The 23,707-nt window shown below is 45.0% G+C and overlaps 1 protein-coding gene across 2 annotated transcripts in view; it reads right to left on the minus strand.

Moving 5' to 3' along the window:
• Positions 1 to 23,707, minus strand: part of LOC138299837 (chitotriosidase-1-like) — a 353,309-nt gene that overhangs the window by 32,967 nt on the left and 296,635 nt on the right. The window lies entirely within an intron of this gene.

Here is a 23,707-nt window from a genome sequence, read left to right on the forward strand (position 1 = left end):
TGACTACTTTACATAATCTTATAACTGAACTCCGAGAAGTTGACATCCCACTTTTGTCCAAATTCTTCGGTGCTCCAACTATGGACCTAGCGGTCTCATCATCAAATGTTAGAGAGCCTGACTCACCCTCTTTTCTATAACTCTGACTTTCTGAGAGCACACCTTCATCCTCCATCAACATAGACCCCTCACATTCACTCCTCTGTGTACCGTACTTTGAGCCCTGCACACCAAATCTAGCTACCCTCCTAAGATTCCACTTTTCACCATTTTCCAACACAACGTGCCATCTCCCAATATCCTTAACTTTAAACGGCCCTCGAAACTTGTTTAATCCTCCAATACATCGTCCAGATTTTATTTTTACCCAATCGCCAGGGACAATTTTGTTACTGTGTTTTCTTGCTCCCTGTTGGCATTCCTGCACACCTCCATTCCCTTCCAATAAAGCTTTTAACCAAAACGGTGTCAACTTGGTACTAGGCTTCCGACCACGCATTAACTCAAAAGGCGAAGATACAAGTGTGTTGTTCTCCGTAGTCCGATATGCCCACACTAAATCACTCACGACCTTCCCTACACATAGTCTATTCACCAAGGCTAGTTGAATGGCTCCCTTAACCATCCTATTAGCCCTTTCTACTGAACCGTTACCTTGAGGATTATAAAGAGAAGTGCATGCATGTTTCACGCCGCACTCACTTAAAAATTGTTTCATACGATGTGACGTAAGTTGAGTACCGTTATCGGTGACAAGACAGTCTGGGTAACCTTCCTCACCAAAGATTTCAGATAATATCTTTATTGTAGAAGCAGTCGTCACTTCCGCCATGAACTTCACGACTAGCCACTTGGTATTCAGATCAACCAAGACAAAAGCAAACCTCTGATTGTGATTCACACCTGCAATTGGACCAATAAAATCACCACAGACTGTGTGCCACGCTATGCCTGGATCTTGCATGGTCCCACACATGGATTGCTTACCCACCTTCAACCTTTTCTAACTTTCAATGCACTCAGAACACCTCTCTACCCAGTTTACTACATCATCGTCCAATCCTGGCCACCAAAACTCAGCTCTGAGACGCTTTTTTGACATAGTTTGCCCTAAATGTCCTTCGTGGGCAATATCAAATAACTTTTTCCTGACACCTAACGGGGGTATCAACCTTTCTCCCCGTACCAAAACTTTGCTGTCTAAAATAGACAATTCATCCAAAACTTTCCCAAATGGCCTAAGAGCTGTGGGTAACGTACTTTCTCTCCTTCCTCCTTCCACTATCATCTTGAGTACTCCCTTCAACACTTCATCATGTGTCATCGCTTGTTCCCACTCCTCTTTACTCACAGCCCCCAAGGTCCAGTGTACTACATCACAAACACTTGCAACTGCCACTTCACTCTCATACTTCAACACGCCTTCTTCGTCAACCGACTTCCAATCCAAAGGTAAACGTGATAGGCAGTCTGCCTGCACATTCTTCCACCCAGGTACGTATTCTAGAACATAAATGTATTACTGTAATCTAGCTGCTAACCGAGCCAGTCTTGCCGAACCCTTGCCAGCCCCACCAGAAGACAAAATCTTCATGAAAGGTTTGTGGTCCGAACGTAATGTCACTCGCGTTCCCCATATGTAAACTCTGAAGTACTCCATACCCCACGCTGCAGCCAAAGCTTCCCTCTCAATAACGGAATAATTGCGCTCAGAATTTGTTAAGGAACGCGAAGCAAATGCAACGGTCTTTTCACCTGTTGGATGTATCTGCGCAAACACTGCTCCTATACCGTATGCACTCGCATCCACAGTAATTACTGATCTCTTCCCTGTATCAAAAGGGGTCAGTATGCCAGCAGCACACACCTCCTCCTTTATGGCCTCAAAACACCCTTGTTGCGAGTTAGACCACAAAAATCTTACACCCTTCCTCAATAACATTTTCAGTACCTCTGTCTTAGAAGCAAAATTCTTCACAAATTTTGAATAATACTCTATCATTCCTAAAAAGGACCTCAATTGATCTTTGTCTTGAGGCGGTGGAGCCAACCTAATAGCATCTAATAAGTTACTCTTAGGCTTGATACCATCACCCGAGAGGGTATGCCCAAGATATTCTATCTCCCTGACCAAGAACACACATTTCTCTTTCCTCAATGTCAACCCAGCATTAGAAATTCTGTCAAGGACCTGTTTTAAGGTGAAATTATGATTCTCGACTGTGTCTCCAAAGATTAAAATATCATCCTGGAAGTAAATGACACATTCTAAATCACGGAGTACCTCACTCATTACTCTCTGAAACACACTGGCCGCCGAACATAACCCAAAAGGCATTCGGGTAAATTGGAACGTGCCTTCCATGGTTATGAAAGATGTAAGAGGTTTAGAATCATTGTGCAATTTGACTTGATGATAAGCATGTTTCAGATCTAATTTCGTTAAACATTTACCACCCTTCAGTAGAGTCAAAAGTTCATTTATGTTGGGAAGGGGAAAATTATCTGCAACTACACATTGGTTCAAGCTCCTCAAGTCGACGCAAAATCTCAACTTGTTATCAGCTTTGCGAGTAATTACAACCGGAGAAATCCACTCTGAAGTCTCCACTGGCTCAATTACCCCATTTTTCAACATTTCTCGCAATAATTTGTTAACTTCCTCCCTAACCACAATAGGTACCCTTCTAACCTTATGCTGGATTGGCATCGTCCCTTGTTTCAATTTAATTTTGTGCACATACCCTTTGAGTTCACCCATTTCCTCACGAAACACATTCTCCGCACCCCTGATAATGTCTTTCAACATCACTTACTGTACTACCATAACGGGATTCTGCGCACGTGGATTTATGACAATGTGTAAGTCATATTGATGAGCCCACCCGAGAATCGGTGGACCTGATTCCGCCACATATACTCTTCCCTCAACCACCCTTTCACCAAAGATGATGTCAGCTACCATATAGCCTACAATATCGATTTCTTCACCCTGATACCCACCAGGGTTGATGTCTTTCGGCAACAACTTGACATCAGGCCAATTAGACATGAACAATTTCTTTGGTATGATGGTGTATAAAGACCCCGAGTCAACCATTAAATGAATTTTCACTCCCTTTATAAGAAATTCAGCTGTAGGTCTTTGTCTCCTATTGTCTTGATGCCCAACAATCAATACTCTGTCCGCACGCATACTCAAAGCCTCATCTGGTTCTTCTGATAACACTGCTACCTTCGTCTTTGCAATCCCTTGACACATCCTTGCAAAATGTCCTTTTTGCCCACACTTTCTACAATCCTTTCCTTTCGCAAAACAGTTTCTCACCCCGGTACTGTGACTATAGCTGCCACAGTTGTTGCATCCCTTACCAATTACTCTCACATTCTGACCACCTTTACTGCTTTTACACGCACTTGCCCCACCTTTGCTACCCATAGCTTCACTGTCTGTATGCTGACCAATAACTGACACTCCAATTTTCTCTTCCCTCTTATCCATCACTCTCATGTAGTACTCAGATTCTTCAATTACTTTAGCTATCTCAATGGCATCTTTCAACGTAGGATTTTTCGCAGCCCACAATCTCTCTTGTACCTTACGACTGTTACACTGTACTATAAGTTGGTCACGTATCATCTCTTCAGTCATTGGACCAAACTGGCATTTTAGCGACAATTCTCTTAACCTGGTGACAAAATTATCGATTGACTCCCCTGGACGTTGTGGCTGGGTATAAAATTTATGTCGCCTAATTACTATATTGCGACCCTTTGCAAATCTGATTTCTAAGTGCTTACGTGCATCAGCATAAACATCCACATCAGGTTGATCTTCCTGAATGGGTAACGGAGGTAGGTACTTAAAAATGTGTTGTCCTTCCTTACCCAAAGCATTTAATAAAATCGCTTTTTTTCGCCGCAGGGAAAAATTACGCCCATCAATTGCCTCTAAATAATTATCAAAAACATCTAACCATTCTTCCCACTCAAGTGACGGCTCACCCGGTTGGGGTAAGAACAGAGGTGGTGGTGCAATGGCTTGTAAATCCATGTTGTTATTGTTCAATGACGAATATCATATAAACATATATCTATAGCAATAATATATATATTAAAACTTAATGAAATACGCCAACACCAATTGCCCCCCCACTAGTGCACTGTCTCTGCAAAGTACTGTTAGTGCCAAGAAAGCATGAAGAAAAAAAAAAAAACACAAAGATCAGAAACGTTTCAGTAACATGCGTGCCCATCGCAGAGGGTCCCCATCATGGCAACAGGTACGGAATTAGTTCAGCGTGCTGCCAAAAGAGCAAAGAAAATGATCCCAAAATCAATATAAAGACTGAGTATTAGCTCAGTATATACTGTCTTAGGTGTCGGTGTGAGCATCAGAACGGCCTTTCCTCTAGTGCTTGCATACCGGAAGTAGTCCTTAGACAGATGCCGGAAAGAACACTGACTGCTAAACAAAATTGTGTTCCTGCGCACTCTGAACTGCAGGGTTACCAAGATGACGCTGCGCTCCTACACACTTTCGCTTGCTGTGTGCGGCACTCAGGTGAGATTTCGCTCCCACGCGCTTCTGCTTGCCGTGTGGCACCAAGGTTGCGTTGCGCTCCCACGCGCTTTTGTTTGTTGTATGGCACCAAGGTGACGCTGCGCTCCCACGCGCTTTTGTTTGCTGTATGGCACCAAGGTGACTTTGAGCTCCACGTGCTTTCGCTTGCTTTTGTGGCACGAGTGTTCCACCAATGTTTGAGTTAAAGCTGCGCGTGCCCGTATCAACCGTTGATATGTAACATATGATGACTTGCACCACAGACCTCCACACTGGCCCAGTTAACAAAACTGTAAACAAGACACTGACCGCAATTGTTAGCCTTGCGCTTACACAACCTCCTTGGCTCCCAAACACAAAGTCTGATGGAAAGCAGCTGCTGATCCACAGACAACTCAGCACACAAATCTTACACGATGTCTGTCTGCCATCTCACATCTGAAACCAGCTGATCGGCGAAGTCTCTGGATAACATCAGATTAAGATTCCGACGCTCCTTACACAGTGCTTTTCCTTCCTTCGAGATAGAGATCACACCACTCCTTCACTGTAAAAGCTGGCTCAAATTCGTCGCCAAATTTATGTTGTGAAGGACGGCACTGGCACAAAGATGATTTCGTAGATAGTTTATTTTCAGTTCCAGTAACAGATGTGACCTCCACCTCAGCCAGCTCCCAGTAACCGTCTGAGGCGGAATGTCACGGTTCCCATGACAATCTACAAAGATTCTATTCATAAAACACACATTATAACATAGAGCCTTGAGCCAACTTCAGTAGGTGCCTGGCTGCAGCTGCACTCAGTGTGAGAACAACCAGCGCGTTCCCTTGTGGCGCCTGACTGTGGGAGGTTTTGCAGAGTATATTTGTGATGTACAAAGGGAGCAAGGACAGGGCTCTGACCTTTGCAGTCGGGCCACTACAGCCAACATTGCAAGTAGGACACCCCCCTGCCACCAAGATGTATCTCACCCTGCTTGAATGGGAATTGTCTGGTTTATTTCAACAGAGTTCAGTCACTGCACGCAAACTGGAAACATCTGTCGGTATCATTGACACATTAATAATCAATAGAACTGTCATATTAATGGTCACGCATTATTCAGTTATTCACGTTTGGCAGCCCTTGCATTTGGCGGTCTTTGCTATGGTGTCCGGATGTGAGTGGTGGGGAGGGTTGTGCCTTGTAGCAGATTTCTGGCTAGAACTTGCTACTGAGTGCTTTAGCTCTGTTGCTGGCTGTTCGAAATGGGGTCTTTGGTTGACAGTCAGGTTACCCCCTGTTCAAGCAAGGACCCTCACTCTAGTCAGGGTAAAAGAGAATCACCCTCAGCTAACCCCTGCTTACCCCCTTGGTAGCTTGGCAGAGCAGTAGGCTTAACTTCAGAATGCTAGGTGTAAAGTATTTGTACAAACACACACAGTAACTTAATGAAAACACTACAAAATGACACAACACCAGTTTAGAAAAATAGGAAATATTTATCTAAACAAGACAAGACCAAAACGACAAAAATCCACCATACACAAGGCAAGTTATCATAAAAAAATCAAAAAGAGTCTTTAAGTAGTTTTAAAAACACACTAGCGCTGCTAGAGTGAAAATGTACCTGGTGTGCGTCAAAAATAACCCAGCACGGGCGGGTGTGCGTCAAAAATAACTCCGCACGGCGGTACGCGAGTCGAAAATCCAGCCGCACGATGATCCGAAAATCCAGCAGCGCAGGTTTTGATCTCCCAGCCTCCATCAGCGATGCTGTGCGTCGTTTCTCCTGCTCCGTGTGTCGATTCTTCGGTTGCGTTTCCTGCGAGCGTCGTTTCTCAGCTGCGGAGCCGGCGGCGCGTCGTTTTTCTCAGCCGCAGATCGGATTTGCATCAATCTTTTCCCCGCACGGCGCTCTGTGCGTGGTTTTTCTTGTCTTTAGGCTGCCAGCTTCTCCTTTCAGGGTCCCAGGAACTGGATGGGCACCACAGGGCAGAGTAGGAGTCTCTCCAGAGACACCAGGTGCTGGCAGAGAGAAGTCTTTGCTGTCCCTGAGACTTCAAACAACAGAAGGCAAGCTCTAGATCAAGCCCTTGGAGATTTCTTCTCAAGATGGAAGGCACACAAAGTCCAGTCTTTGCCCTCTTACTCTGGCAGAAGCAGCAACTGCAGGATAGCTCCACAAAGCACAGTCACGGGCAGGGCAGCTCTTCTTCCTCAGCTATTCAGATCTTCTCCAGGCAGAGGTTCCTCTTGGTTCCAGAAGTGTTTCTAAAGTCTGTGGTTTTGGGTGCCCTTCTTATACCCATTTTCTCCTTTGAAGTAGGCCTACTTCAAAGTAAAGTCTCTTTGGGATGTGAAATCCTGCCTTGCCCAGGCCAGGCCCCAGACACTCACCAGGGGGTTGGAGACTGCATTGTGTGAGGACAGGCACAGCCCTTTCAGGTGCGAGTGACCACTCCTCCCCTCCCTCCTAGAACAGATGGCTCATCAGGATATGCAGGCTACACCCCAGCTCCCTTTGTGTCACTGTCTACTGTGAGGTGCAACCAGCCCAACTGTCAAACTGACCCAGACAGGGAATCCACAAACAGGCAGAGTCACAGAAATGGTATAAGCAAGAAAATGCTCACTTTCTAAAAGTGGCATTTTCAAGCGTACAATCTTAAAATCAACTTTACTAAAAGATGTATTTTTAAATTGTGAGCTCAGAGACCCCAAACTCCACATGTCCATCCGCTCCCAAAGGGAATCTACACTTTAATCAGATTTAAAGGTAGCCCCCATGTTAACCTATGAGAGGGACAGGCCTTGCAACAGTGAAAAAAACGAATTTAGCAATATTTCACTGTCAGGACATATAAAACACATTACTATATGTCCTACCTTAACCATACACTGCACCCTGCCCCTGGGGCTACCTAGGGCCTACCTTAGGGGTGTCTGACATGTGAGGAAAGGGAAGGTTTAGGCCTGGCAAGTGGGTACACTTGCCAAGTCGAATTTACAGGTAAAACTGCACACACAGACACTGCAATGGCAGGTCTGAGTCATGATTACAGAGCTACTCATGTGGGTGGCACAACCAGTGCTGCAGGCCCACTAATAGCATTTGATTTACAGGCCCTGGCACCTCTAGTGCACTTTACTAGGGACTTACTAGTAAATCAAATATGCCAATCATGGATAAACCAATCACCTACACATTTTGTAAAGGAGCACTTGCACTTTAGCACTGGTTAGCAGTGGTAAAGTGTCCAGAGTAACAAAAACAGCAAAATCAGAGTACAGCACACATCAACAACCTGGGGAACAGAGGCAAAAAGTTAAGGGAGACCACGCCAAGGATGAAAAGTCTAACACTGGCCCTTAAGCTATTTGGGCTGCAAGTGCTATGTCTGCCCTGTTGGGTACCCCCCACCCAAATCTCTCCCACTGCCCTTGCCCATTGGCATCTCAGAGCCCTATGGAGTTCCTTTCCTTCCCGTTTTAGGTCGCTTGGGACCCCGGGTTCTTGAGTTTGCTCCGTGGACTTCCTCACCACAAAAGGAGTTGTTGTCCCTTTGCGGCTCCCCCTGTCGTGGTATCCTTCAATTGCAACCCGCCAGGTCCAGTGCACCAGTCATGTTATCCATGAACATTTGCCTGCTGAATCCTAAAGAGTGGACACCATCCCCACATAAAAATATAACACCTTCAAACTGATGAGCCCCTGACTTACAAAGTTAAAACTCAGGCTCCCGCAAAATTTACTCACCTCAATATTATGTTTTCTCCTGGACCTCTCCACTGCGCTGTGCGATGCTGTCCTCCTCCATTGGTATCAGATGATTGCAGACCACATTGTTATTGCCTCCCTCAGTGTTCTCAATGCTGTGGTGAGGCCCTTCTTGATGACGTCACTCAGCAGTCCTCTGCTTAACATGGTCAGGATGTTTCCCCCAAGTTATGTGAGCAATTTGCCTGGCCAGCGGACCTCATCCTGTAGCCTTTCTGAGGCCCCTGCTAGCTGTGCCCACTTGATGCCCGGTATACCCATCCATGTCAGTGCTGTGTTGTGTAGGTGCTGCCACTCCCGACCATTTGCTACACATCTTTGCGTCCTCGTCATGAAAGAGTGCCCCACAAAGCAAACTGTTCTTGTCCAGTTGCGCACATTACCTGTCAAGAGAATGGATGTTTTTTCGTTGTCTGCTCGTTCAATCCCTTTGATCCCCATTCTGTAATAGGACTTGCCTTTGAATCCCATCTACCTATCTGCTTGATACTTGACTCCTCCAAACCTAGCGGCCCTGCTATTTGTTGCCACCCCTATTCTGATGGAATGGGTCTCGAAGTGTGATGAGGGAGGCCTGCCTGCCTGCTTCGTTGGCGCATGCCCTCGGTGAATAGGAACCTACTGAGGAATCATCTGCCCTGGAAAACCAGGAATAGCAAACTGCCTCCAGCCTCCTTTCAATAAAATCCTTGGTGAGGCATACAGGGCAGCACCTTTTCTACCCTCAGTGCACCAAACACGTAAGAGAAAAGCCTGCTCTGAAGAGGATTGTCTCGTGGTAGTTGCTGCATATCATCTCAAAGGCATCTACCACCGATGTGAGTCATTCAAAGTCAACTGGCATCCTGTTGCCTTTTTTTGCGCCCTCATGTGCTCCCAGTCTTTCAGTGTCACTTCATATAGTAACTTTTTGCGGGGTCCATGCCTTGTCTAATCTTGCAAAGATGAGCTACAACTGCCTACTGCGCCTGTGTCCATGATCAAGGGCCAGATGTATCATCAAGGCCTTTTGCGATTCGGAAAGAGCGATATTTTAGAAATCGCTATTGGCGACTCGCAAAGTGCCATGTATCACATTTGAGAATTGGTAATAGCGATTTCTTAAAAATCGCAAATGCTATTACCGAATCGCAAATTGCGATACCGGCCCCATTCGCACCTATGGGCCTCTGCAATTTTTTTGCATTTCCAAAATTGCGATTTCTGAACCAGAAATCGCAATTTTGGAAATGCAAAACCCCAGGGTGCTGGGGGCCTAAGGCCCCCTCTGCTGCACCCCAAATGTTTTTTTTTGGGACATGTATGGTGCACACATGCCAAAAGGGCATGTGTGCTTTACATGTACAATTTAAAAATGCATTTAAAATGCATTTTTAAATTTTGCACATGATTACCACCAAGTTCAACTTGGTGGTAATTAGCGATTCCTAAATGCCCATATCGCATTTAGGAATTGCTTCATACATGTGCTAAGGAATCGCAAATAAGGAATCCTTATTTGCGATTTCTAATTTAGAGAGTTGCAATTTGTAATTTTAAGGAATTGCTATTTTAGCGATTCCTTAAAATTGCGTTCAGAATGTATTTCATACATTCTGAAATGGCATTTTGCATTCGCAAACGGGCATTCGCACCGTTTGCGAATGCAAAATGCTTTCATACTTCTGGCCCCTAGTCTTTCCCCCTTTGAAGGCCCATTTGATAAAATGCACCACTTCGGCCTGTACTTCCTTCATGTACATGAGGCCCTGTAACAAAGCAACTTTCTTGAATATCTCCAGGCTTTTGCGATACATGATCCCTGTTTTGGGTACCAAAGTCCACATTCCATTGTGGTACAGGGACATCTGCCATCTGCTGTTGTGCCTCCGGTGACTGCTCTGTAAATCTTTCCCATCGGAAACAAAAGAGGGCATCAGCTCTTGAGTTAGTCATTCCTTAAATGTGTCTCACCCTCAAATCAACACTGGACCTCAACTGGGCCTTCTCTAGGTTTTTCATGAAGGGCATGACCCAAGGACACCTGGTGGAGTCCCCTTTTACCAGCTGTACAACTGTTTGGTTGTCTGACCACAACATTATTTTCTTGTTTCTGAGTTTCTCACGCCACATGTACACCGCTGCCACGATTGGGAAACATTCGAGCATGGTAATGTTTTTTTTTGTTCGTGAGCCCATCTGCTCTCTAACTGGCAGACCACGCCTTTCTGCACCAGTCCTTGCCCAGTATATGCCTGAAACTTTCACTACCCACCACATCTGTGAATAGGTCTAACTGTTGTGATGTCACCCATGGGTGTCTCCACACCACTGACCCATTGACCCTCTACAGAAACTTCACCCAATCTAGCATGTCCTGCTGCACCCTTTTTCCCCAACCTCATATGGTAGTGTTTTTTCCATAGACCTCTGGTCAGGCCTGCCAGCTGCCTTGCAAATATCCTGCCTGCTCGAATGACCCTTGCTGCAAAGTTTAATTTGCCCAATACCTCTTGAATTTCTGCCCATGTTGCCTTCTCCTTCTCCCTCGGGTGTCTCAAACTGGTTTGTAGGGCCCTAATGTTTTCTTCCAGTAGCCTGCATACATCAGCTTCAGATTCTATCTCTATTCCCAAGAGAACTAGTTTTGTTGTGGGACCCTAGGTCTTCTCCTCCCCTCATGGGACTCCCAGTGTGTCTGCTGACTTCATGAATGCATTTAGGAGGCTGCTACATTTCTCTTTCCCTACCTCCCCCACCAACAAGAAATCATTTTGATAGTGTTGCACTCTGCCTTCAGCATGCTCCTTTTTGTGGATGCATTCTAGGAAGGTGCTGAACATTTTAAAGTTTAGTTTGGTTTAGTTTATGGACTTATAAAGCGCATAGTTACCCTAAGGCATCCCAGCGCTAACATAACATGACTACTGCCAGAGACAAGGAAGATCCAGAAAATTAGCTACAAAAAAGGATAGGTTTTGAGTTTCTTCCTAAAAAGCTGCTCTGAGGGTTCATGACGGAGCTCAGAGGGAAGAGCATTCCAAAGGCGGGCGGCCTTGGTGGAGAAGGAATTGGCTCCCCAAGCTCTCTTGAACCAAAAGATATTAACATGTCGGAAGGAGGAAGATCTCAGACTTCGGGAGGGGGCATAGATAAGGATCCGTTTTCTAAAGAACATCGGACCCTTATCATGGAGGGCCCTGTGAACAATGCACGGGGCTTTAAAGTGGGTGCGCTGCTTGATATGGAGCCTGTGGAGTATTGAAAGAGCCGGCTTTGCAGACAGATGTCTGGGAAGATCAGTAAGAAGCCTGGCTGCTGCATTCTGTACTGTCTGCAACTTCTTTATCACATAGGCCGGGGAACTGAGAAACAGAGAGTTCCCGTAGTCAAGGCGGGAAAGAATCAGAGTTTGAACAAGGATTCTTCTAGCCGTGGAGGGTAGAAGGTTAAAAACCTTCCTAAGGACTCTTAAGATACCAAAACAAGTAGAAGAGACTTTTTTAGCTTGAAAATCCATAGTCAAGCGAGAATCCAACCAAAAACCAAGGCTTTTTACCTGAGCCTTGGTGGGAGGGAGGTTGCTAAAAACCTCTGACTGCGATGAGAGGGGGGAGGCTGGGGAACCATTACCCAACACAATAACTTCTGATTTTCCATCATTAAATTTAAGCTTAGATTGAATCATCCAGTCTCCAATATCCTTCATACAGCAAGAAAGATTGGCCGCGGATGAATCCCCAGAACTAGATAGTGATACCACAAGCTGGTTATTGTAGGCATAGGTGACCAAGGAAAAATTATAAGGAACAATCACTTTAGCCAGTGGGGATAGATAAACATTGAAAAGAGTCGGACTCAGGGAGGAGCCCTGAGGGACTCCACAAGTCAATGGAAAAATCTCAGAGAAAAAGGCTCGATCCAAAACTTGAAAGGATCTTCCTTTAAGGAAGGCAGAGAACCAAGACAGAGCTAAACCTCCTATCCCTAATTCAGAGAGCCTGCAGCAGAGAAGATTATGGTCCACCGTATCAAAAGCTGCGCTAAGATCAAGTAAAATGACGGCCACGTAAGCCCCTTGATCCAAAAGTTGACGGGCTGACTCCGTTACTGTAAGGAGAGCTGACTCCGTGCTATGATGAGCTCTAAAGCCCATTTGAGTAGGGTGGAGGAGTTTGTGGCTCTCCAGGTAACTGGTTAATTGATAGTTGACATGTTTCTCCAGGATTTTTACTGAGATGGGAAGAAGAGCAATAGGTCCATAATTCTCCAATAAAGAAGGATCCAGCTTAGGCTTTTTTAGAAGAGGCTTAATAATGGCGTGCTTCAAAGATGAAGGGAGAGAACCTGAAGATAAGGAGTGATTCAGTATTTTTGTGAGAGGAGGAACAACAGTATCTGAAACCCGCGAGAGAATGGCTGGGGGAGTGGGATCAAGGGGAGAGCCCAATTTAATTTTGAGGAAGAGGTTGGCTGTTACAGCATCCGTAAGAGGTGCAAAAGCAGTTAGTGAAATTCCAGAAAAGGTGGGGTCCATAGCTTGATCTTCTAATGACTCCTGGGGAAGAGAGGAAGAGAACCCAGAATATATCTTGATGACTTTATCATGGAAATAAGATGCCAAACGGTTACTATATTCAATGGAGGCCTCTGTGGGAGGGGCTGGCATAGGGGTTATGGTGAGTTCTTTAAAGATCTGAAAAATTTCCTTCTGTGAGCAGGAAGAGTTTTCTATTTTAGTGCCATAGTAGGTGGACTGGGCGGCTTTGATATTTTGGTGATAGAGTCTGATGGATTGCCTCTAAACTTCTCTGTCGGAGGGGCTGTAATTCTTTCTCCAGATTCTTTCTAATTTTTTACATTTCTTTCTCAATTCTAATAAGAAAGGAGAAAACCAGGGTTTAGCCTTATGGGATAGCTTATTGACTCTTGATTTAATAGGCAGAATACCATCCAAAGAGGAGGAAATCCACTCATCAAACGACTCTGGAGAGGCAGAGGCAGGAAAGCTATTGAACCTAAGGGAGGCTTGGAGAGCAGCGCGCCACTCACTGGAAACCAGCTTTGACCAGATGCGCCCGGAGGTTAAAGAGCTAGATTGCAGATCTCGCATGACATTATAGGGGAAAGAAAAAGATAGAAGGGAGTGATCTGTCCAAGTTAGAGGCAAAGGAGGCAGGGCAGTAAGATCAGGGAAATTGCTGAATATAAGGTCTAAAGTATGGCCTTTGATGTGAGTGGATCCAATTACATGTTGAGTTAAGTCAAGCGCAGTGAGAGAAGCTAATAGTGATTTAGCTTGAGGACAGTCTTCATTATCAAGATGGATATTGAAATCCCCAAGGATAGTAAAATTAGAGGATTTACAAATGAGACTGGCTACAACCTCAGGTAAAGTGTCTAAAAAGCGAGTACCAGGTCCAGGAGGCCGATAGAGAAGCATTCCAGAGAAAGTAAAAGTGTGGGACAGATAAAGAGGGAAAGTTAAACTTTCACAGTCTGGAATGTCGAAGGAGGATGTGACGCACCTAAAGGTGTTTTTATAAATAATGGCTATACTGCCACCTCTTCCAAGGGGTCGATCCACGTGTGCCATAGAGTAAGTAGAGGGTAAAGAGTTGTAGATGTCCACTACAGAGTCATCACCCAGCCAAGTTTCAGTAAGAAACAGGGCATCAGGAGAAAGGTCTTCTAAAAGAGTATAAATGTGTAAGGAGTGAGCTGGCAGAGAGCGACAGTTAAGCAACAGCATTTTGCTCATTTGGGGAGAAGGGGTGCCAGAGGGTAAGGAGACCATGTGAGGCCAAGAACAGCCAGAACAAAAAGGAAAGGCGTGGGGCCCAGAGGTACCTAAAAGGGATGGACAAAACCCTGTACTTCTCAGTGCCTGGAGCTGCGAGGAAGAATAAACTAACCTATTTATAGTAGAAAGAGCAGCATCTCTGGGCTCTGGGCACTTCGGGGCGCGGACGGGCGCAGACGGGCTTGCCTTCGGCGCCCCAGCGGCGCGCCAACTGCGCGCGGGTGCTGCGCGGCTGGCGTCCGTCCGGCATTAAGTACACCGGGGAAGCCAATCGAGGCTCAGAGGACAGAACAACTAGACGCTAACCAAAATGGCAGTCTAGCAAGTCCCAATCAGGAAGTAAAAAGCTAAAAAGACGGAGATACCGGTAGCCACTGAACATGGGCTCCGATGCTCCAGTCAAGCAAAAACTATGCCCCCAACAACATGAATGTACCCCCAATAAAAATTGATTCCAGGAAAAAATTATCCTTTCTAAAAAAGTAGCCCCGGCAAAAGAAAGAAGGTAAAAACATATAACCTTATAAAAACTGGGGAAAAACAACAATAACAGTTAAAAACACACAGTAGGGAAATTCAATTGGCAGCTAAAATAATGTATTATTAATAGAAAAGGATTAAAAGTGCTCACAGAGTCCTGCTATGGTGCAAAGTAGGTACATGATATGAAGCAGCCTATTAGCAGGCATTTGTCCAAAAAGTATTTTGCTTTCAAATTTGAACCCTAATAGGCTGAAGCTGTCTGGGTGAATGGGAAGTGGTCTAAATGCTAACTTGATATGTGCCTTGGCCATCAATGCTCCTTTAGTGGATGCTCACACTAGACCAACCTCCTCATCAAATGAGCTGTAAAAGACTTCACATTTATCTGGGATTAGTCAGTTACTCACAGAGTCGCTTTCTGTGTGTGATAAATGATGATTAAGCCTGAATTGCCCTGGTTTCTTTTTAGGTATCACCCCAGAGGAGATACTATGAAGGTAGGGAGAGGGGGGGGTTCATAAATGTATCTGCTATCCTGCCCATGTGTTGTTCTTTCTCAGTTTTCTGCATGACCACTTATGGATGTTCAATGGGCGACTTGAGGTTCCTGTACTCCATGTTTCCTTGTGGGTGCTGTATCGTATCCTAAATCTTTCCTCGAGGCCTGCCATGATAACATTGGCCTCTTTCCTCCTGTGGTAACCATTAAGGTAATGTCTGAGCCTGGTCTTTTCTACAGTGTCTTAGCTAGGGAAAATATGGTGCTTCACTAGGGTTTATAGGAGTGTCATCGTCCTTTGTGGCCTATCTCATGGTGATGTCTCTCTTTTCACTTCCTGTTTTGTTTTTCTTCTCCAAACCTCCTTGTCTTTTTTGCATTCTGTGGCTAGGAGCCATTCCCACATGCACTGCAAGTGTGCCTGAATTACCATGCATATGCCCCAGGGGCAGTTCCTCTTCTCAGATTTCCAGCATTTCCCTTTGTTTAGCGTTGCCCCTTTTGCTCTCATGGGGTCTTCTGCTTGGTCTGCTTGATGTAAGATAGAAAACTCTTTAGCCTGCCTTTGTATTGGGTTCTAAATGGGTGCTCTGTCTTGGTAACCCCTTCATTACTGTCACCATTTTGTGCATGTAGCCCGAAGCATCCTCGTGATCCCAATCTAATCTGGGCCACTTCTGCTTTCCATCCTGAAACCCTGGTCATATGGAAACCATGGATCTTCCCTATACATTCTCTGCGCCATGTGTATTCAGTATTAATATAGCCATAGGCCTGCTGTGTACTGTGGGAACTTCTCACCTATCATGCAGGTCAACACCCTAAATGCGCCCAGCCAATTCTCAATATTCCTTTGTCTACCCCTTCCTTTCTATCTTCCTCTTTTTGTCATTGTTAAGCAGGTCCAAACCCTATAATTGCATCTTCAGGAGTGAGAAAATGTTGAAGAACTCCTTTCTACAAATGGGTATTAGGCTTGCTAGCCCAGTGGATTTTGCCACCATAGATGGCTGTCCCATTTATGCTCTCATATATTGAAATTCTGGTGTTACCATCTGGGTGCTGCCCCTTGTGAGGCTCTAGACCTCAAAACAACCCAATGGGCTCCTTACTCCGCCAGACTCTGTGCTGGTTGTCCCCACACCCACCCAGTCCGTCATTGGGTTGACCCCTGCCATTGCACCCTGCACAGTACTTGTGGGGCCAGACTTGCATGAGTTGATGCTAGATTGTGACTGCCCTTTGTCATGGGTGCTGCCCCGCCAATTGATGATAAATTGGCAGGGAGCTGGGGGTTAGAGGGCAACGGACACTGAGGTGAGCTTGTGGGACTCATATGATTAGATGGAATAGTTTTTGTGTCGGCCCACCTATTGAATATTGTGGGTGGCCCTCTGACTTCTATGGCTCCCCCTTCCTAACATGCTGCCCGTAATGCAGATCCCACTGTTAGAGGGATAGTGCAGCACATCTTAGCAATGCTGGAATACTTGTGCTACACTGTACCATCAGTACCACTGTGCAGTAAAGCAGATATTTAATGAATGTGTAATTGCACCTGCACACATGGTTAGCTCTTGCAATACTCAAACACACATTTCTGTTATAAATCTTTAAATATTGCATGAAACAGTTTAGAGCTTGAGAGCAGAAAGCATGCCTCATATCCAGTCTAGATCCTAAAATCAAATTATATTTAATTGTTCTTAATATTCCTCCCAGGAAATATCATAATACAGGCATTTTTTAATCCCACTGTCTCCATGTTTTGCAGCCACTTTAATTAAATCATTTTACTAATAAAACAATCACACCTGTATAAGCGCATTCTTTGTACTGGACCATGTTCCCCTACAGTGCAAGGGGATTATCACAATGATATGTATCTGGTGGTGATCAGGTGTACATGAGGGTCATTAGAATATTTCACTGACGCAACTGGCAAGTCAGTGGGTGCTACGAGCCCACACAGATGGCAGCAGAGCACTATACAAAAGCCAAGTGAATAACAGAAAAAGGTATCTCAGGGCTGGACATGCCATCACAGTCACTCAGTCCCTTGCACACATGAGCTGAACCACCATCGAACTACATCCAAAGAGGGGCTGCTGCAGGGTGAGCCTGGCCCCTAGACGGACACCATTGCCTGTATGTTTCTCCTCTGTTCCTTGATGGTTATTTCACATTTATGTCCTGTGGCTTCAAACACACCGCACCGGAACATAGGTGGAAATGTCCAGGTCTTAGTGAATGTTTTTTCCAAATACTATTCCAGACAAAGAATTACTGCTCAAAGGGTTTTCAGAGAAGCTGATAGTGCAGAGGTAGGGAGTGGTTGTGTAGGCCTCTACTCTCATATTGATTGCCAACACAAAGCAGCATTGCATGAAAGGGAGCGAGCAGAACAGCTCAATATCTACTAAGATATGGTGCTGTCTTCCCCTCTCCCTGCACCGGTGCACTTTAGGCTGCCATGTGCCAAAATACAGACCCTTGTGCCATAGCGCAAAGGTGTGTGCATTCTGGAAGGGGACACTCACCTTGGAAAAATCATCCCTTAACATTTTTCCTGCTTTATATGTGTGCTGTACAGTACAGAGCACTGCAAAGTAGGAAAAGCGAGGAGAAATTAAAATATTTCTCTTAGTTACCCCAGCCTCAAGGAGGCATAAGATTTTGGTGCAAATTACTGTCTACAGATGTTTTTTGGTAGGGATTTGGTTCAAAACCCAAGTGTTGTTGCATGGGAACACCATTGCACCACTCATGGAATGCCCCATTGATGCAAAGTAATGCAAGGCAGCGCATAGCGCAATATTTTGTTACTTTGGGAAACCATCCAATGCAAATCCTGATTTGCGTCGGATTGTAAGTCTCAAAATTACATTTTGTGTGAGGTTTGCATTACAAAAGAAACTAAAACCCAGTGCACAGTATTAGTATATCTGGACCCCAATGTCAACCAGACCATCATTCTCTAATGGGTAAGTGAAGCAGACATGAAGACCTTGCACTGATCAATATAGAATACCTCCTTTCTGTCAGACCGAATATGTGTGGCACTGCCGGGGTTGGGCCATTTTTCACTCATATTTTATTATTTTACTCCAACCACTGTTCCACTTTGGTTGTATTTTGAAAGCTATGCTGCTAATTCCCAGCTCCTAATGATAGGAAAAAGGTATATTGGGTGCAAGTTTTCAATTCCTGCCAGTAGGCAAATGAAAACTGAATGTACGAAAATGTCCAGCTGGAATCTATTAACACAGACATGAGGATCATTTCAGGAGCGTCATAAATGTTTACGAATTATATGTTGAGTTCTCAACCCATCCAGGAACCTCCAGCAAACCAATTAGAAGAACTCTGAATGATCCTTTGCCCATAATTTCTCGGTTTGACAACAAAGCTCAGAGATGATGGATTCAAAAATTGTCTTGCCCAATCTGATATTACCATTGTAGATAATGGCAGTAGCTGCCTCGCTAAAATTCTGTCTGGACTATGTAAGCGGATTCTATTTGGACCTATCCTCTAATACAGAAAGAAAGCCCATGCTAGTTGAACGTAGAACAGTCTGTTTTCCCAGTGCACATAACCCTATGTCCCACTGAAGAAAGTAATTTTCCCTGGTAGACATCATCCCACACACCCCAGGGTCTGTGTTATACATTGTACTCTGGGGCGCAATGGACATGTGTGCCCACTTTGTGTGCCCCTGGGGCACAATGGTATTAAAGAAGGTGCTGCAGAAGCTTGTGCATCCCTTCTGTAATACTGATAGCGATGGTGCAGAGGTAGCTCCAACGCTATCGTTTAGAAGATGTTCCCTCATTTACATGGGGGTATGACCCATGTAAATTAGGAAATCACTTTGCCTCTACGCCCACGCCATATTATTGATACGGGTATAGAGAGAAACATGCCCTTATGAGGCGCACTGGAAGTGTGCCACAAAAAGGTGGCACACTTCCAGTGTGCCTCTAAAGGTCAGCCCTCTGGAGGGCAAAAAGGGGTTCCTATGAACCCCCATACATCTCCCTGCAGTCACTCCCTGCACCTTCTGCAAGGGGTTTGCTCTCTCCTCCTAAAAGTGCAGATGCATGCAGCCTGCACTGTTAAACACAGATTGGCTTTAAAGCAGCCGTTTCATATTTCACTTCAATGCACTGCCCCGTGGGAAGCGCGAGTTTGCAGCTGCCCTAGGGGTAGCTCATTCTTTCTTATATGGCATCCTGTCCTTGTTTGCACTTGGCGCAATTTTTGAAAGGTGCGCCATAAAGCAAACAGGTAAAGTGTGCCATATATAGTACGGCCCCTGATGCCCATCATCTGCAACAGGGGTCATATAGTGATTAGGTATGGCTGTCGGGGCAGGATACAAAGGTGACAGAATCCTTGTTGCACTTTATGAAAATAGGTGCCTGTAGGTTTGTTGGTTTGTGTTTATGTTCTTAGTTTGCCAGTATGCATCTGTGTACATGAAATATATAAAACCCAAACCTATTGGCTTTGTCAATACTCTTCATGTTATAAGTAGCTTGTTTAAATGCCTGTACTGCAATTACTGGGAGTCCAGTCCTATTGGTGACACTCTAACTCTCATATCAGTAAGTGGATTTCTGGCCTGATTAATTGTAAGTCCATTGTTAAGGATGACTTACAACGAAATGCGCTTTCTTTTTTATTTTTTAAGGTGGTGTCTTTGTGCATGTAACTTATGGTTACGAAAGCTACTTTGTTGCCTTTTAAACCAGTTCTGGGATTTTCTCGACACATGTGATTCAAGTGCTCATCCTTCAAATTTATGAAATCAATGATCCTGTGGGAGGATTCCTCAAATTTGTAGTTTCATCTTTCCTCAAATGTGGGCCAGCACATGAGGAAGTGTATCTCGTTTTACACAACTCATCCGTCACATTGATGATGGATGTGGTCTAGTTCTGCTTTCAGAATTTGTCTATGCCACCACCTCTTCTGAAGTGTAGTCTTTGATCACTGAACCTGTTTGAGAATTTATTCTGAATGCGGGGGATCGTTAAATTTTGGTTGTTTGAAGACAGTGGATTTTGTCTTACTTATGGCATTTCACTCACCAAGTTAGAATACTGTAGTAAGAGACTGATGGGTCAAGGAGGCAGCAGACTTGCACTATAGACCTGATCTTTGCCCTTGGGTGAGTTCTGTCTTTAACACAAAAAATATCCTTCATATTATCATCTCATTACCATTCTTTCTCTACTGGCTAATCTACTGGAGAGAGTCGTGGTTCTACGCATGCAGGCCCTGTGGAAGTGTGTGGGTTACTACTCCCTCAAGTCTGTGTTTTGACCCATGCCTGGGACACAATCAGTGTTGTTTCCAGTGTGGGATGGTATACTGACCTTAGTTGATGGGGTGTTTGTGCATGCTTGTACTTCTGGACCTTTCTGTAGCATTTGCCATGAATGTCTGAGGGACAGGATTATGGTTCCAACCCTTTCGGGCTAATACTATGCAGTGGTGGTGTGAAAACAGTGTTCCTCATCTGAAACACAAATGTGGATGCCACAGAGGTCTTCTCTGTCTCCAGTCCTATGTACCACCTGTTTCACACCCCTGATCACACTGTCTTAGCTGGTTCTTTAGAATGCCATTCTTAGAGGAAATGACACAGTGATCCATTTCAGGATAATGGCTTTCTGGACCAATACCCGATGATCTCAACATGTGTTCAATGACACCAACTTGGTTTTCTCTGTAACCAAGTTTGTTTGGTCAGAACACAATAGATGCTACATGGTGAACACTGACAAAGAATGACAAAGTATAAATGTTGAGTGTGTAGTTGGCGAAGCAATTATTTGTAAACCCACCTTCTAAATATATAGTTCCATTAACACTACCTGAGGACTCTCCCGATGGGACCTTTAGACCAGAGGGCAGGTGTGGGTTCCATCTGGCTTCATTGCTTGATTACTACTATAGGCTTATGTTAAATGGTAGTGGCCCTATGTCCTGCTACTGGAAGGATCATGACCATCTGCCTGTACTGAAGCGCATCAGGTTGAAACTGTGGTACCATGTCTTCAAGTGTGTATCCAAGATACCAATGCAATGAAATGTGAATATGTCTTGAGTCGTTTTTCTCACCTCTGAGAACAAGCCTTTTGGGAATCGTGCTTATTTAGGCTGGCTCCTATAGCCAAGAGAGATTTCCATGTGCAGTGCAGTCATTCAAAGAATAGCCTATTGTTGGCCCTTAAGCATGAGCCAACTTGTGCTAATTTAAAGCAATTGCCTAAAACCAGCTATTTGGTTATGTTTTAGTTGCATTCAACCCTCCTGTTGGGACAGGGATGTCTCCCTAGTCCTGAATACCCAACTGCAAGTATCTGGAATGCTAGTTTTTGGTTTTGGTCTCACCCTCATGTGTGTGTGTGAAGGTCTAGGTCTGTCCCTTGACATGATTGAGGTCCTGGACCTGTCTTGTAACCAGGAAGGGTACACCAAGACAGTTCTCGTTTAACTATCAGAGGTGTACCTACCTGTCATGGGTTTAGCATGTAGAGTGGTGGTGGCAGCAGGCCATGTTTTGCGAATCAGTTGTGACCAGACCTTTTAATAAGTGTCACTGGAGTAGAGATCTACTGATCATCCCTTCTAAAGATCCACTTCTATCTGCTAACCAAAACCCTAGCAGTAACAGACCAAGTGTATGTTATATGTGTCTCTGGTTATGTGTGTGGTATATACACATTGTGTGTCAGAATGAATCAGAACAACAAGGGGGGGGGCCACATGCCCATTCATGTGCTCGGATGGAGGTGAGGTTGGTTTCCCAGAGAGTGGAAGTGCACTGCTGACATTCCTGAAGCTGGAAGGAGGAGATCTGGACACTGAAGCAATGAAAGGGGAGAAAGGGCTCAGTTTAGAAATTCATTTAAATGTTTTTGCTGACATCTTCTTCTGATTAGTCTTGCTGAGTACTGCCAGTTGGTAGATGGTGTGGGTGACGGTAGGACCGCAGTTTCTATTCAGCATGTAAAGGTGCCTTTTGTTGAGGTCAGCCTTTTGTGTCTTTCCTGGTCACCGTTCAGTGTGGCTGCTGATAGGCAGGTGCAGAAATCTCACACTTTGTTGCGCCTCTATTGTGGGTACTTCAGGCTGAAGCCAATCCTTCTGTGAAGAGCATCATTCTGCAAAAAGCCTGTGTCTGAAGAACAGCTTGGAGAGGACATTTGAAAGTAATATCACCCCAAACTGGTTCTGAAAGTGCAGAGAATCCACATCCATGTCATCCATATCAGCTTTTGCTGTATGAAAGAGAGAGCCACTGGCCCACTTGTTGTTACAGTTCCAAGTTCCCTTTGACCAAGAAAGAGACTGCCCCACAAAGTACTCAGAGGACTGCATTGTATCCTGGGCTGGTGTCTGCCTGGCAGCCAACTTCAGAAAACTGAGGGGACATCACATGGTGTCTGAGCTGGGGGAGAAGCTGTACCCCTGAAGCAAAACACATGGAGACCAACCTGCCTACTAAGAGAAGGAAGGAAAGTGTCAACCACCCAGGAGTATGATTGGCCAGGGTGAGCCAAAGCAGCTGACCTTGGAGCTTGAGGGCCTGTCTACCCAGGAAGGTACAGGAGATCTGTGTGCTCCGGGGATCTGAGTACAGTCTCTCCTGATGGCACTGTGGCAACATTGTGAAGTTGTATTTGAGCAGACTGTGCCACTGCAATATTATGAAGCTGTGTCAAAGCCAACTGTGCTAGTGTGACTTTGCATTGCATCTGAACGGACTGTGCCACCAACCAAGTAAATTGAGCTGTGGCAGAGTTTTGCTGCTGGAAGAAATGTGCTTCATAGTGGTCTCGTGACCCTTGACCTCGCAACTCACCATCCCAACTCACCCAAAACCCAGAAGAGGGCTTGGAACCAGACTGAGACGTGCAATAATGCAGGTGCTTGGAAGCCTGCACAAACTCTGGGTGGCGGCCTCCACACTGCCTTCCATGGACTGGATCTGAGTGTTGGAGCATTCACAGCCAGCGTGTCCCCTCCCAGAAGAAGGAGAGTGAGCCAGATGCATGCTGCTGGTTCCTGCCATACAAAACAGACGGAAGGGAGGTCCCTATAACCCCACTGGATTAGGGACAATAACAATACAGAAATCAAAATATCCAACAGGGATAAATATATACCAAATATCTAAGCGAAAACCTCAATTTTCCACTGAAACGTAATTTCTTTATTACAATTAAATCAATTCAATCATAGTGCCAACAGATCGCCTGTTCACCTAAAAAACTAATACACAAAATCTAATTATACTGTATACAAATCTTACACAAAACAAATATGACCAAAAATTCCCATCGGGCACCGTAATACATAAAATATAGGCTGCTTGGTCATCCAGTGGCAAGCAGTTCCTGCCATGGCTGAAGAGCAGACAAAATTCAGCAGTGGTGAGATAAGGAAAACTGGGATTTGTAAAAGTTACTGAGCACAAAACACTTAATAAAGGGGGTAGTTGTGTCTGTGCCTGTTGCCTTCTCAAGACAGAACTTAAACCTGGGAGAGAGTGAGCGAAGTGGGATGCAGGGATTACCAGCCCCAAGTACAGTGGCCCTGCTC

Source organism: Pleurodeles waltl, chromosome 6 (assembly GCF_031143425.1).
Source record: "Pleurodeles waltl isolate 20211129_DDA chromosome 6, aPleWal1.hap1.20221129, whole genome shotgun sequence".
Classification (NCBI taxonomy): domain Eukaryota; kingdom Metazoa; phylum Chordata; class Amphibia; order Caudata; family Salamandridae; genus Pleurodeles; species Pleurodeles waltl.